We start from the raw sequence: 17130 nt of genomic DNA on the forward strand, positions 1-17130 counted from the left end.
TAAGTTGTATGCATGCTAATTTAATCATAAACTGACCCTTACTACAAAGCACGATGGATGTATAGGTTATATGCGAAGAATCGATAATTACATTTTTAAACTTGCGCCTTCTGTGACATATTCTAAGAATCATCGATAATTGGGGGTGATTTAATATGGAAGATATACAAGTGTCTTTTGTAAATATAGATTTAATCTTCACTAATCACAAATATCCTCATTAATATTTCTTTAAAGAATCTGAATTTTAAACTATGCATGATGAACATAAAACAGTATAGAGGCATGGAGACAAAATTTACCAATATGGATTTGTATAGATAGGATGCTACTAACAGATTTGTTTTGCTTTGCTTTGATTTGATATGCGTTGAGTCGTTCATCAAGTACACAGTTTTGTATTACATTTAACATTTTTAAGGGAAAGCAATTAGATTTCAAATACTTATAAAGACTATAGGAACTCATGCAGGGGTCATGCAAGTTGTGCAGTTTATTTGTAAAAGTATCGAAAATCAATTCAAAATTTCCGTTTGAAAAGCACACGCGTGATGAAAACTTCATGCATAATATTTATCTAACAGGGGTACGCAAATTGTAATACGATATGAAGAGAATATATCCTTGAAAGAGAGTCATTAAAGAAATTGTGCTTTAGATAACCATTTGAGGTCCAAATAGTCGTTGCTTGAAGGGATTCTTCACAACAGTTGTTGCAAGCATAGCATTTATCATACAAAGCGGCCCTAATACCGCATGGCCGTGCACGATATCCCCTTTTAAAGGGAAAGTGTAATGAATCTTTGTATTGCCGAACAATAACTTTAATAATGACACGAATAATGATCACTGCTGTGATGTTGGTCATGGACAGGGAGGTGTAAGGGAGGGGGGGGGGGGTGTTGTCATCTAGGGATTTGTAGAATGAAAGGTGCATGTCATAAATGGAAGAAATGTATTCATATTATCATGTTCTTCTCACATTAAATAACAAAATGTCATTTTCTATTTAGTTTTTATCCCTTTGCTACCCTCTATGTGTGTCTCTGTTTCTCTGTATCTTGCAATTCAATGATCTGGGGCGCTTTCTCCGCGCCCTCATGTGCTACACCACAGCAAATGATTATACATTATGTTGGGGACAAACAACTTTGTTGAACAATGTTTTCCAAATCTTCACTCCTTGAAATAGAAGCCACAAAAAACATTGTTATACCGTATACAGATTTCATATGATCTCCCCTTTACAAAATACCTTACCTTAATTACATTCAGAAGTAATGCAGTGACATAAGTGAGAAGAAAAGTTGGATGAATCATGTTGAAAAGGGTATCATTTTGGTCCTACATGCATCAAACTGTACATGTGCTACGTATTACAATGTAATGCGATGTTTTCGATGAAGCAGCAAATTACTAACCGGGCCAGGCATATTATGATTCAATTACAATATTTGTCTTGACGAGAGAATACTACATACAGCAGCTTAGTATTGTTAGAGTTTCACTCTTTATGTACTAAAATAAAAGAAATCTAACAATTACTGTTAACGCGATCAAAAATGAACTCCAGGCCAAAATACATTATGATATCGGCAGATCCGGGATTCTGCGGCCGGATTAATATGCTTAAAAAGTGACGGACAGGCAAAAATAAATGATAAGAGAAAATTGCTAAGGTTTCCATATCAGAGGTGGAAATTAAGTCTCGGGAAATGGTAAAATTAGGGGAAAGACGCGGCGGTGGGGGAGGGGTAGGGGTGAAGAGATAGTGAACGCCTAACAGTTTTTAAGAATTTGCTCTCCTCAACCCTCCCCCCCCCCCCCCCCCAAAGATCCTTCACCGACTTACTCATCATTGTGTATTTTATAAATATATTGCGCGTAAAAGCATTTCCCGATACCGTCGCTAATAATCGTATTTGATATATTAACGTCACTCCCGATATAGCTTTCAATATAGATGTCAGAAGACATTTCTAGCACTTGTCATAAACTTTGATATGCACTTATGATACCCTAACATCTCTTTTAAGGAATATTTAAAAAAATTGTTTTACTTTGCCCAGTTATAATTATCCTCTCAATAAAATTATCCTCCTGAGGCGGGTACAAAAGTTGCAAGGTCAAATCGCAGATGACGTTTTTCATTACCTTCAATGCACACTGCGCACATTGTCTGTATCAATGAGACGCTTTTACAATTTAAATATTTACAGCGCAATTATCAGTAATAATGGTTGAAGCCAAGGAAAGAAGAATTGTTGAATTCTATATGTGAAATAAAATTGACGTCTTTATCTGTGTACGTTAATTTACTTACAGTCGAGATTTAAAAAAGAGATAAGAAAATTAAGCAAATAAAAAAGGTCGTCGTTCACAAATACAAATGTTCAAATCACAAAAACAAGACATGTTCTGTTTGTTTGTAGTTTCATGTCGTCATACTACATTGTCACTCATATAGTTGGAATATTTTTGTTTTACCCCAATTTATGGAATTATTTAAAAAATAATTTAAAAATAATAGATCTAGATAATAGTATACATTCTCAGATTGTATTGAATAATAATTTGACAATGTGTGTTTTGCGTGACTGCTAAAGCATGTGTATGCTACTATGCTTATTAACTAGGGGACCTATGCCCTTAAGTCCTAAATGGCAGTAATGAGGATTAATGCCCCACAAAAGGGCACTAATATAGCACATCGACACGGTTTTGATTCTGGGGCCTCACAGTTACGAGGCCATTGCTTTGTCACTGAACCATGGCAGTACGCAGCGGGGGCTAGGGTAGGGGCGGTTTCCATAAATTAAAAAAAAGAAAAAGAAAATACAATAATTTTTCAATAATTTATTGCATTTTACCCCAGTCCCAAACATAAAAAAATCCTCTGACTGCCATGCATTATGGCTCAAAAACATGGGTAAAAAGTACGCTTTGTACTCGTTTCCGATCCACGCCACCTCGAGAAAATACAAATACTTAAATGCAGTGATAGGCCTAGTTATAAATCGTTACATACACCTATGAGAGTGGAAGTTGATAATTCTGAAGAAATGCACATAGCAAGATTTTATAGTAAGATGTGGATGAAAAGCATGGTTTTTCTTATGCATCGACAAGAGAACATACCGTCGAGGAACAAGCATTGTATCGAAGTTGCTTTCGAAAACTGAAATGGAAAATAATTACTGAATAACCCATGACGTCAAGTTTATGAATTTTAAATATCATTCAGAAATAACAAGGTATGACGGAAATATGATTAATAATAGAAATTAACAAAATGGCTCTTAGATGAAGCCACGCATCACTTTGTCTTCGTTATGATCAATAATAATGTATATGGCACATGCCATGATAATGTCAATGTCATAAACCATGTCATTCATGAGATATTGAAATCAATAGGTGCTCTGCCTCGCTACGCGGCAGATCACCTAATAAACAAAACATGACCCTTAAACGTCAACAACAAAACATCAAATCGAGCCTTTTCTTTAGCAAAAGCACTGTATCAATTCAGCATTACGACCTTCCGTGTCTTCACATAATGAAAACATATGGTTCGTTTGGATGCAGAAAAGCAACAGGCGTGGATCTGCAAGACGATAGAGCTCTTTCAATCGATATCTCTCTTGACAACAGTCATGCAGATTTTGACTAAAAACAAAAGATTTATTTTTTTCTAAAGAGTGTGGGTGGGTAATTGGAGTGTTGGCAGATATAGTAATACAAGGCATTGGATAAATAGCAACACAAAAGGAAAAAGTCAGTTCTTAAAGTGGGATGTTTTCCCTCACATTCAGCTGGTTTGAATAAGAAGAAAAAACTGTACGATTCATTGATATTAAACATGACAACTAACATCAGATAAATAACAAAACTGCACTGAATTTTAAAAGTTTTGAAAGTCACAACAAAAGATATTAGTTATTTGATTTCATCTATGTGCGTGATGTAATAAAAAAATCCCGAATACGAAACAAAATAATGACGAAAAAGAAGGTAAATCAAAGAACTGAAATTTTCCAAAATGTCCTTTAACATCTGTACTGCACCATTTCTCCCTAATATGTATGCTTTTATCAAATTCGACTCGATGTCAGGGACAATTTGCCCTATAATTGGAATACAGCCATTGCCTGTTATTATTCTAATATGCCTGTCCATAACGCGGAAACGACTTTGCTCATCCAAATTTGCGAAAATTGCGTTCGCTTTGAAAAGAATGTAGCGCATCAATTTGTTGCATCTACGTAAATAAAGGTTGATTCGCTTTTGTGACTTGCAATATAAGACAAGCTTAAATTCCAGATATAGTTAAAGCTAACTTACATTTTATGTTGCTAAAATGTCCCATTATTTCTTTTCATCGAGTGGGAATACGTACGCACCCGCCATTATTTTATTTACAGTTCCCCAAAATACAATGAGGAAAAAATAAGAAAAAGAGAGAGTAAGAAGAAAAGGGCGAACAGTATACTCCAATCGTGGGTTCCTGAATCGCTCCAATAAAACTCAATTGGACATGATTTCTATCTCTTCCAGTTCGGTTAAAAGGGGGCTCGTTCTTAACTTAAGAGCAAAAAGCGAAGTGCAGATGATCACCCCATGCTATTAAGATTTCATCGGGATTTATGCTGATCGGCCGAAACGCGCCTGACAATCTTGAAATTGTTGGGACTCCCGAGAAGAAGAAAAGAAAAACCTCTATCACCTTTCCTCCCATTTATATTTAACTCATGTTTTCCGCACGTTCCGTTGAAGGACGGGTCGCTTGATTATTGTGTCTTTCACTTAAGAGGGAATTGAATTAGTTATTGAGCGACTGACAGGAATTACATGGAGATTTGGCTGAGAATTGCCTCGCGATTTTTGAACCCCCTTCCAGCTCTCATTCCCCTTTTATTAGAATTGAGTCGCCAGATATGCCGAAACAGAAAGTGGCTTATAATGAATTCTCATAAGATTTCTCAAGACCAGTGACATTTTTTTATTTGCAATTGGCTGTCTGAAATCGTGATATTGAACAGTCCTTTATAGTTTGCTGGCCGGTGTTATATAGGATGTTCCGTGTATTGGTAAATAAATAAAACGTTGCTAAATTGAAAAATATGCTGCATGTATAGAAAATATGGAATATTGCAGCATATTGGATTTTAAGGTTAGTGACATTCCCTCATCGCAATAAGAGAGGTCTTTCGATTTTACAGATTATGACTTTTAAACGATGGCAATGCTATCAAGACACAAAGTTGATTATTTTGATGCTATTATTTTAGATTTTTAGACTGCTAGAGGATATCATTCAAGATGACCACATGTTTTCTTCTATTGCCTATTCTTTCAAGGGTAAATAAAACAAGCAGTTGTAAAATATGATTCTTCAGCAGAGATTATCATAAAATAATTAGCAGCTTATTAAAAAAAAAAAAATTCTATAAACATGTTAAATACATTCCGTAAACAGGATTTGAAATATAATGTAATAAATATTGACCAAATTTGCGAGATTATGATGAATGCAAGTACGATAATGATGCCGACTTTATTTCTTTACTATTAAAATATTGAACAGCAGTAAATCTGATATACAAAGGCCAACCTTATAGTAGTGTTCCATAAACAAGCTAAATCAGCTCTCCTGAAACGGAAAGGGCAACAGTAATTTAATCAATTTATCGAATCTTATGTTACGAAGAATCTTCAAAAATAGGTATAGTTCTTGATAAAATAGACTTAAAGAAGAAGAAAATTCCATATATATATTGTCAGAAATAATGCCCCCAATATGACAGTGGTAAATAACTTGCACGACACAGCCTTTCATCTTTTGTATGTTTTTGGTCAGTGGTTTCGAGGAATTCAATTCAGATTATTTGGCAAGATATCAATTGGTCTTGCGGGCCCGTCTGAGACAGGAATAGGTGAAGTTAAGTGTGTCCCAAGCTATGTCTATACAGAGATATATACAGTCTCTGTAACCAGGCAACAGTGGACTTTCTTGTTATACAGTGCGTCCCAGAAAAAAATGAAACCGAGAATTATTGATCTTTTATCATAATTAATAAATGACAAATATTTGTAAAGCTTAGATCCTCTTCTTTCACTCATATGATGCATATTTCACGCATGAGTGATTAAAAAAAATCTGAAGACTGGAGAGGCAATCAAAAAGTCATTTGGCAGGCGGTATCTGAATTTCAAATTGAAAATTACATTTCTAGAAAGTTCAATTTCTGTACTTTCATATGACACCTCAATCAGGAGAAATGAGCCAGTAATAACAAAGTTCTGTTTGATTAAAGTAATGCTGGCATTTCCATAATTTGATTAAACGAATTTGTTTTCACTGACTGCCTGCCGTAGCAACAAACGGAGTTGACAAAAGACTTACCTCCGTTTCGTTGACGATCAGCCATTTACAAAGAAGACGAAAGACTTGATGCATGGCTGATCGTCAACTTTGGAACTCCAAACCGATTAAAAACTGACCAAATCTTGATCATTCAGTGCAATGATTTATTTTTCTTTTCTTACTCGCTTTATTGTCGATTTGTTGCCGTGTCCTCGGTTTGACTGGGACATTTCAGTCATACGACAAGACCGACACCGGACAGCTACTATAGACTGAATGAAAGAAAAAGTGGCCAAGCCACAGACGTTTAGAATATAAAATCATTTTAAGTCGGTTTGGGAATAAATGTGGAGTTGGCCTGGCGGTTGTCTGAGTTTAGTTATCCATACAACAACCTCCTTAGATAAGCCATTGAAAGCACAATTCGCATCAATTTCAATGATGTTTGTTGTCCGATAAAAAAAGACATAATCGATTTGACTTGATCTATGACTAAATCTAGGTTAAATTCCACACAGTTCACAGTCACAAGACCTATTCGGTTTCAAATGTAAGCAATACATACATGTAGGATCCTTGGATTTTCATTTCCGTAAAGGGATGGCCGATGGTCCTCGGTTTACATCGATCTTTCGCTCAGAGGATTTTCAGATATTTACGAAGAATATTACATTGCAATTGAAAAAGAGAAATCGGATTAGACTCACGAATGTTATAGGACTATATACCCTGGGCGCATCTCACTTTTGAGGGCTATGCCTGTCTTTCCAACTTCTATTTCAATAATCGTACTCTTCGTACTTTAAACGTAAGGAACTAACGGTTTCACTAACAGATACGTGCTGCCCCGGTGCTGCTTCATGAACAGAGGAGGAGAGAGAGAGAGAGAAAGAGAAACAGACACAGTAGAGAGGAACAGACAGGCAAAGAGAGAGAGAGAGAGAGAGAGAGAGAGGGAGAGATAGACATAGAGAGAGAGAGAGAGAGACAGACATAGTAGATAAGGACAGACAGGCAAAGAGAGAGAGAGAGAAAACAAAATAGAGATAGATAGTGTGTGTGTGTGTGTGTGTACAAATAAAGAGAGAGAGAGAGAGACACACACACACATACACAGAGAGAAAAAAAATAGACATAGTAGAGCGGGGCAGACAGACAGAGAGAGAGAGACATACATACATAAATATAGTTAGAGAGAGAGAGAGAGAGAAAGATAGGGAAAGGAAAAACAGAAACGGGAATGATTGAAGATGGGATGCAACGATTCCACATGAAGGACAGGTACATCATGTGAAAAGAACATATACAAATAGAACAAAAATCTCATGTTGAGGAGTCAAATAAAACAGTTATATTTCATGTTAAATGTGTAGGTTAATCGTTGTTTATTTCAATTGAAAGAAAAAAAATCATTCTTGTTTTGACACCATCTTGTTTGTTTGAAAAGATAAATAAACCAATCCTACAATAATTTTGAAACTGATGTCAATTGATTCATTAAAATTGAAGAAAAAAAAATCTCAAACGAGTGTACAGGGTTGATCTCCACCAGGGGCAGATCCACGCAGCGATTATTTCGGCCCGTAGCCCCCCCCCAAAAAAAAACGATAAAAAAAAACAGGATAATAACGTAAAGTTAACCTTTATAAAACAAAAAACAAAAGCGCCCCCCCGATTATTCGCCGGCCGGCTGAGTCGGCACTAAATTTTGTATTAAGATTTGGCTACCTCCCCCCCCCCTTGACGCCGTCTGGATCCTCTGCAGGCGCGGATCCAGGGGGGGGGGGCTGACAGGTCAACAAAAAAAGAATTAAAAAAACAAAAATTCTAATGAATTAGGTGAAAAAAACAAAAAAAGTGCCTCCTACCCCTCCCCCTCGCTTATTCACCGGTGGCTGAGTCGCAACTAATATTTTCTCACGGATTGCCTCCCCCCCCCCTCTTCCCGCCGACTGGATCCGCCACTGATCTCCACAATATTCAATGAATGGTAATGAAAACGCAGCAATACCGCTATGAATGGTTCAAAATATCAATGCCGTGCATACAAATATTCATCAACAAAGGATCGAACGGTTATCAATATCATTTAGACTGCCAAATTGCTTACTACTTTCATTCCAAACACATTTGTTACAATTTCTCTTTCAAACGCCGAATATCTTTACGGAATACAGACTTTTCTTTCAAGATAAGGCCTGGCACTTCCAAATTGAGATAACACAATGACGTCATCATACATCATACGGACATGCATTTAGATATGAATCTTCATAAACTGATAATTGTGGTGCTCCAGGCAGGAGAATATGACACAGTTTTGCAAATGATTCGGCCGCCAAACAATTTTGTTTGCTGTCTCTAAGATTAATTCGCTATGTCCCAAGACGCCACAAACGTCTTCTCACTGCGCAAAGTTGCCTGAAATATCACAGTATCCTACAGACATGTTCTTTCAGATCTCTTGAAATCGGTGCTTGAATAAGGCTATATCAACAGATAATTGCAAAGTACTCTATTTTAACATTGATGGAACAGTTTTATAATGAGATATTCCCCATGCAAAGCTGCCGTAAAAGCCAGAATAAGCTTAAAATCGATGGGAAATTTGCATATTTACGTCACAAGACACGCTGGAAGCATCATTATTATGATTGTCTATGTCGACATGGTAACGAAACTAAAATGCTCATGGTAACATATAAAGTGGTATTCGCATAAAGCTTCAACAAAATATGAATATTTGTGTAAGGTTTATAGAACATTAGTATAGTAACATCATGCAGTTTTGTATTTTAAGGATACTTATCATGATAATGCCAACGTTTGTCCGCAAATATTATATTGCTTACATACAATTTAAATGGTAACAAATTGGAAGAATAAAATAGGATAAAACAAAAAGAATAATTTTCTAATGGCAATGTCTTCAAAATAATTTTCATAATAAAATAATGTCCGAAATTTGATTTTAATATACAGAAATAAAAAATGACCAACATTTTTGTTTTTGTTTTTTATACTTGTATTTATAACAAAAAGTAGTTAATTGCGCCAAGAAGCTTAAATGGCTCTGTGCCGTCTGTAATTACACGAAACATTTTCAAGCGCATTTCCTCCTAACTAGCTCATTAGTCAAGTCCGATCAACGCATGAGAAGACACTCGTAGCAATAAAGCTCACGAGTGACATTGATAATTCCCAGGGGATCTCGAAAAAGAACGTCAATGCCGGCTATGTTGCTAGGTGATGAATTTTAATCTTGAATCACAGTGGGTATAATTAACTGACATCTTTCACCTTGCCATTAAAAAGAGGTGTGTGGATAGAGCAAAACATCGAAGGGGAATTACCTCAAACTACATGTTAATTTCAGTTTGTAGGCCATTGAAAAAACATTATTTGAAAAATATAAGACATCGTACATTTGATGAAAAGGAGGACGTCACTCTTCTTCAGAATCTTTCGTCTTTCGCGGCTCTGAGAATTTTTAGAACGTCGCCATTGTTTTTGCACACGGCCCGTTCTGTGACGTATCGCATGGAGTCGACCGCTATTGGGTAAAATGATTACTACAGATCACATCATTTTTCCTATCGTACTTTTTGTCCAGAAGTCTGTCCACCTTCAGAGCTGCTACCCATATCTTGAATATTTCATTATTGTGTGGGTCTGGAAACCGATGAAACAATTTCCCTTTGGTTTCCGAGGAACATTTATTACAACCATGCAAACACTTGGCAGTACACCATGTTAGTATACATTTAAACGTCTTCGTGTAATGCATATAACGCGCGCGCCGCGCTACATCAGTTCTCCGTGCGATACGTCACAATCCTGAAGTTTTGAAGGGAAATGTCGACAAAATGGCAGCTTTCTTAATAGCTGCAGACGACGGCGTAAATATGACGAAGTAGGGTCTATTTTTTATATGCAAGGCGATATTATTTGGCCTACATCAATGCTTTTTAAAAAAATCTCAAATGAAACGTTGCTTTACTCTCTATATCATACTAATGCTTCATAGTCGAAAGGTTAATTCTCATTTAATATATTTCTTCAAATCATGAAGGCGGAGGACGGAAGTAAGGGGGAGGGGAGCATGAAACCTGATTCAAAATCTTCATTTTCTCATTATCATAGTTCACCTATAAATGAAATCAAAACAAAATATATATCGATTTTAGCAAATTGATAAATGACATACTACAAAGGAGGTGAATGGGTTCTGGGGGAGTAACCATTACCTGACTGTATTTCCTGAAGGGCGACTTGATTGAACCAATATCTAAAGACGACTAACGAGCCGGCCTTTCAAAACGGCACGTACGCGGAAGAATCTCTGTCTATTTAAATAATGGTGAGCGATGTCACATGCACATCATGATATTGTATCACATGCTAATGGCTTTCGATAACGATTAAAATGTCGCACGAAACTTCAAAAAATATTCACATGAATGAGAGGTCGTTGTTTGCTGATACATGTTGTATCCATTAATAACATTTGTTTTGCCTGACGCACGTCTATACCAAAGAAGGTTTAAGTATGTTGCCGTTGAAAGCATTGCAGGGTCATCCCATGGATCCTCAGACGGGGTGAAGAGAGAATAATAAATAATACATGAACTTGTTGAGGAAGAGATCGCCCAATTCACACGTGAAATACAAGCTATCGAGTATTTTCGAGCTCCTGATATGTATTGTTCTACTATACAGAACACCCCCCCCCCCCTCAAAAAAAGAGAGAGAGACAGAGAGAGAGAGAAACATTGCTGAAAAACACATTCATTACGTAACACGTCAAATCTTAACATGATGAGACAACTAGAGTTCCTTCTGTTTCTTGACTCATTATCACGCTATAACACATTTCCAACCAAAATCAACCGGCTGCCGATATTTATTTTATTTCTCTGTCTTTGTCTTAGACCGTTAACAAATAAATCATGTCCCACTTATGTATTTATCGTTTAAATATTGACCCCTTCCGATCATTTAATTATCCTCTGTTATCAAATAGTAAAATAGTATTCACCCCTATTAAATGGGAACGTTCAAATAGAAGTCTATGTAATACCTGCGTATTCAATAAATATACACCAGGGCCTCATTGCACAAAACTTACCATTGATGGTAACTACAATGGAAATCTTGATTTTGATTGGATGTTGGGCCCGGTTACAAGGGTAGTTGCCATTGATGGCACAGTTACCATCAATGGTAAGTTTTATGCAACGGGGCCCTAGAGAGGGGAACAAGAAAGGCCTTTTGGCAAAGCTTCTAATCAAATGGTCTTCAGAGACAATGAGCTCCATTAAGACAGGGTACGATTAAATCATAATTGACTAAAAACAAAAACTAAAATACGTGGTCCAGCGACAGAGGGATGATTCGAGGTGTTCACACAATGCACACTATGCAATCCTATGTTGTCTAACAGCAAATCATTAAAATACACTTAAATTAAGACAGATTATAACATTTTTCATCTTGGTACCGCTTTCAGTTCCTTTAATTCTGGCAACCGGCATCGAGCAATCTTCAAGTTAATTCCCCCATGATGACATAGCAAGGAAGTAAAACCGTTTAAAACATATAAATGAATTTAATTATTGGTGTTATTTACACGCTGGGTAAATTTTCATCATACATATTTAAAAAATCATCATTATCATTCCAAAAAGGCAATAACGACCAACTCACAAATAGATTTAAGAGCACTGTAACGTAAACAAGAATGAGATGCAAAGGTTTCTTTTTAATTTCAGAAAGAGAAAAGGGACAGTTTTACTAAGTAAAGCAACGCATTTGACCAGAGTGGTGGATAAGCCGCGCGTGTGAGGGGGTTGAGTTCGGGATATGGAAAATGCGAACGAGGGATTGCACATCTACCACGTTATGTTATCAGAAAGTTATGACAGCCTTGTCAGTTCGAGGACTTTACCAATAACGACTTTAACTCATACGATTGACATCTCAATAAATGCGTCGGTCTGTCTGTTTACTGTCTACTGAAGATGACATTGAGAAGTGGTATTAGGAAATGTTCGTCAAGGACATTTCTTTTTCATATCCTTTGATCCTATGTTGTCAAGAAGATTTCCCGATCTTCTGAGATGGAGGAAAACATTTAGTCATCACGCTACGAGCTCTTGAGATAATCGAGTGTTTACGTTGAAAATGAATAGCTCATTCTTTCGTTCCCTCCCTCCCATCACACTCGCTCTCTCCCCATCCCCTTCTCTCCCATTCTCTCTCTCTCTCTCTCTCGTTCTCTCTCCCTTGCGTTATCTATACATCGACAGAATATCCTTGTATATTTTTGTATCTTTGTTGAATCTCCACATCTCTCTCATCTCTGCCTCACACTTTCTCGCCGTCTTCATCCGTCTCTAAATATCTATCTATATATATCTATATCTTTTTGTCTCTCTCTATCTCACATCCACTCTCTCTATCTTTAGTTTGGCTTGGGTTATGGTCTACCTTCCCTATGAATTTAAATTAGAAAAAGAGGTTGTTCGAGGTGTCTTAATACCGCAGCTTGAAAATCAATAACATTAAGATTTCGCAGTCAACACAAATCTCCATACCCCGTCAATGATTCCAGACCTGGGGAAACGTCACATTAAACAAGTCATGGGGAGCCAGAGATGAGAGGATGGTAGGGAGAGAGAGAGAGAGAGAGAGAGGGGGGGGGGGAGATAATCTCGAAGGAGAAGTATAGAGGATTGCTTTCCAATTCTCTATACGATTTCACCAAAAGACGGTGGTTTTGTTTTTTTATCAAATGCGCCTACACCACATCCCTAGGAATCCGCACTTATGTGTCAACCTGGAAAAACAAAACGGAGTCTTCAGTGTATATGTTGTGATCTTGGTTCGTATCGTTGGTTTATTTGTGCAAAACGGTTTGGATGTAATGACCTTTTAGAAGAAACCATCCTAAGTTCTTCACATTAATATACCCCAGGATATATCCGCGGGGGAAATGACATTGAAAGTCGGTAAGGGATTGATCGACTGATGCTCACTCCTGACGTGGAATATATCTTGACATCACTGGAAACTCTACCAGCTCTATAAACAAAGGACCTTACTGCCAAGATACGCAGTATTTAACCACCCAAAAGCATTCATAGACAAAAGAATAAATGTTAAACGGTAGAAGATGGACTAGCTGTTGCATTTTGATGCTTCGTTTCACAGCAGAGACACTTGAAGCATGTGCAAAGACGCCCAATTTCAGGACTAGACAGTAATTTAACTTCAAGAATATATTTCAATAATCAAAGAAACAACATATACATGTTAACCAAAATTCCAATGTATCGTTATGATTGAATATTCTAATATGTATCAAAACCAAATCAAGCGGATCATAACATAAAAGTTACGGTCAGGCTATCTATGAATGTTCTGACTTTAAAGACCTACAACTGTTCCCAGTCTGAGCACTATCCAACCAAGAAATATCCCGACAGTATTTTTCCGATTCAATCATACGTCGTCAGACAAAAATCATGTTTGTCGTACAAAAAGGCGGTCGACTTCAACAAGAGTGATACGGTAAGATGGCGCCAAATGAAATTGCGGTTTCCTTACATTTTATCCAATAAGGCATGGATATGAAAATCTATTAGGGGTGTTCCGTCATATAAGACAACGAGGAAGAATAAAGACACCCCCAGGGAATTGTCCTTAAAGCCTTCGTCTTTGACCTTCACTCGCTCTCGGGGACTTTGTTTTTGTCTCCAAGCTGCATTAATGCTATATCGCGAGAGTATGTGTGCTTTGTGAGAGATAATAAAACCACTACAAGAAAAGCTCCACAACCAATTTTCGCCCAAATCATGGAAAATCATGGAAAATCATGAAAATGACGACTAGAAACCGAGAAAGTGCGTCAACAATGCAAAAGCTTTCCGGTGCTTTTCCCGACATAATTCCGGAATCAGTGCACAGAACGTTGTTTTGTGTTCTGTTCTTCTGAGAGGATTTCACTTCCCTCAGCTCGATGGAAACCCAAAGGCGATTCCTTTTCACGGAATTATGTTAGAGGGTTTGCTTTTATGAAGTCAAGAGGAGAATAAGGAGTAGAAATCTGTACTAATTTCTCCAAACCTCAAGTTCGAAAGGTTTCGTAGTAGTGACTTTGCATATAACCTTACATTTCGCAAGGTTGAGTGGATTCTTTGTGCCCACTGGCCATTCTCCAGTTTGAAGAGTTTGTACGTGAGCTCGCGTTGAGGAGCAAATTCGGTCGATCATTCAAACTTGCCATTCTCCTTTTATGCATCTTGCTATTACTAGACCTAGTTTTAGTGTGAACCACCTTTGATCTATTCGTCTTTCCGACGCCCTCTTCCGGAGTCCCTTGTGAATTAAAATCGTCAAGCAGCAACAACAACAAAAGGCTGAAAACAATGTATGTTCCTCCTTCTTTTTCTTTCGGTTTAAATTCAAACTTTATTATTTGAATATCTTACTTTTGTCTTCGTTTTCTTATAACGTTGTAGATTTTCTTCCCTCCTTACACTGATTCCACAAAAATAGGGGAATTTTCTTTGATCATCGCTGCTACCTATGGATAATAATATTATGAGAACTAGAAATGGGGTCAACCTCGTTGCCGTACGCACCCTTTGGATTGAATATAAAAAAGAAGGAGAGATATATCGACCTAACCTAATTCCCATGACTGATGGGTTCTTGTCAGCTAGGGAGAACCCAAATCTCTATCAGCCGGACGAAGACAACGCGACGTGACTAATTAAGAGACCCATGTCTCATTGGGTGTCCCACGGCATCTAAAACTGTGCTACTCCCAAAAGGGGAGAACTCATGAAAGGTGGAGACAAGCTTCTACGGAAAATCGTGATTGTAATGGATATCCCATGGAAGGATGGGCAATGTGGTCTAGGTTTTCGTAGCAGAATGCTGCAGATCATTCAATGTTTGTGAGAAATCAAGTAGGTATGCCAGAGCGCTACATAAGTGGCTGCCAGCTAAGACCGGGGTAATACTGTTGGAGCGCCAGGATCGAGCGTCACGATGTGACGGACAAGTGCGCTATATAAGAAGCCCCCATTACATTGGATCACATTATTCGCAGTTCGAGTCCCGCCGCAACACTAATTTCCTTTGCAAGACATTAATCTGCATTTGCCACTCTCAACCCCTGTGTCAGATGGGTACCAGTTATTAATGACTTTCCCGTGCTGTACAACCAAAGAAAACATTGAACATTCTTCTGACTCATTAAGGCATGCAAATCTGATGAAGGATGTGTTGTCAGCTCGCACCTACCTGCAAACGCATTTCTCTCACTTCATCGAACAAACCCAGACATGATCACAATGACTTAGACAAATTAACTCAATTAAGGCATTTTCAATTAGCGGCATGCGTCACCATATTGCATAATTCGAACGTGATTTCTTGATTCAATACAATGGGGGTATTTAAATTGCCCGTAAAGATAAAGACCAGTTATGGTCTTGCGATTGCATTGTGAAAGAAACGTTGTGGAATCGATCAGAAAAGGTTGATCATCTAGCATATAAGTATTGGTGTGTACTGTGCAAGGTTCTGGAATCATCAAAACGATAAGAAATTTGGCTCAGTCTTGGTAAAGTTACAAACACTGTACACAGAAAGATGTATATGGGACTACGCGACACGTGCACGATATTATATCAGGTCTAATTAGGTATAATAATTTACCAAATATATCAATTAGTAGGCGGTTTCTTGGCAAAATTTGTATAATCTTGTATTAGTCAATAGATATTCCTTCACACGATTGGTAATAAGAGCTTCCATTTCGTTTTTTGAGAGGGAGGGGGGGGGGGGGGGTATTTCCAAAACTGGTTTTTACCTTTAAGCAGTTTTCTTGAAAGTCTTTGTGATCGTTTTGGGGGTTAAATTCCATCGAAAGAAACAATCATCACGATCGCCACTACTTTCGAAAGATCAACCTAAGGCAATGTCAATAGCCGTGTGCGCCACCTATTGAAATGTGGGAACGTGCCCGGTGGGGTCACTCCCCTCAGAGGGTGACACGTATGACCGTTACCACAAATGCAAATAACCCCCTTTAGCGGTCAATTTCAAGGACATTTCGTAAATTTTAACCCCCTTTTTTATGTCAAAACAAGGACAAAATCGTACTTCGGAATACCCCTATTTATAAGATAGTAAGGACACTTTCGCAAATTTACCCCTATTTTACCATATCTCAAGGACAATATTGCATACCCCTTTTTTTTTCTTCCATTATTTCTCTTTTCCCTTTTCCTGACCCCTATTTATCAATTTCGAGGACACCTGTGCACCCCTATTTTCTATATTTCGAGGAATATTTTGTCCGCGGACATTTCTTGAAATTGACCCCTTTTCCGCGATTTTGGTAACGGCCATGCGGTCCCTATGTCGCCGCATTGAGTGACCCCACCGGGGGAACGTGACAATGACACGTTATGTAATCGGAACAAGAATTGTGGGGGTATTGGGTCGATTTTTCTAAAATAGTTGGTGATCATGTCAGGATGGATTGAAAAGTGGAAAAGGGAGTGGGTATTTTAACATCCTACAGAATGAAGTGTCCAAGGGCAATATTACCCATGTTTAGGCGTCAATTCGTTTGGTAAAAAACGTGGTAGAGGACACGGTGGAGGAACCTTCCGCAAGCCCTTCACTTCCGACATGTCTCCAAGCACTGCGAAAGGGTTGCATATAAAGGTTTACACTTACACGAA

General features: G+C 37.7%; 1 protein-coding gene across 4 annotated transcripts in view; it reads right to left on the reverse strand.

The window, feature by feature from the left end:
• Positions 1-17130, reverse strand: part of LOC578724 (thyrotropin-releasing hormone receptor) — a 92285-nt gene that overhangs the window by 42223 nt on the left and 32932 nt on the right. The window lies entirely within an intron of this gene.

The sequence above is a fragment of the Strongylocentrotus purpuratus genome, unplaced genomic scaffold, assembly GCF_000002235.5.
Source record: "Strongylocentrotus purpuratus isolate Spur 01 unplaced genomic scaffold, Spur_5.0 spur5_scaffold_8, whole genome shotgun sequence".
Taxonomy (NCBI): domain Eukaryota; kingdom Metazoa; phylum Echinodermata; class Echinoidea; order Camarodonta; family Strongylocentrotidae; genus Strongylocentrotus; species Strongylocentrotus purpuratus.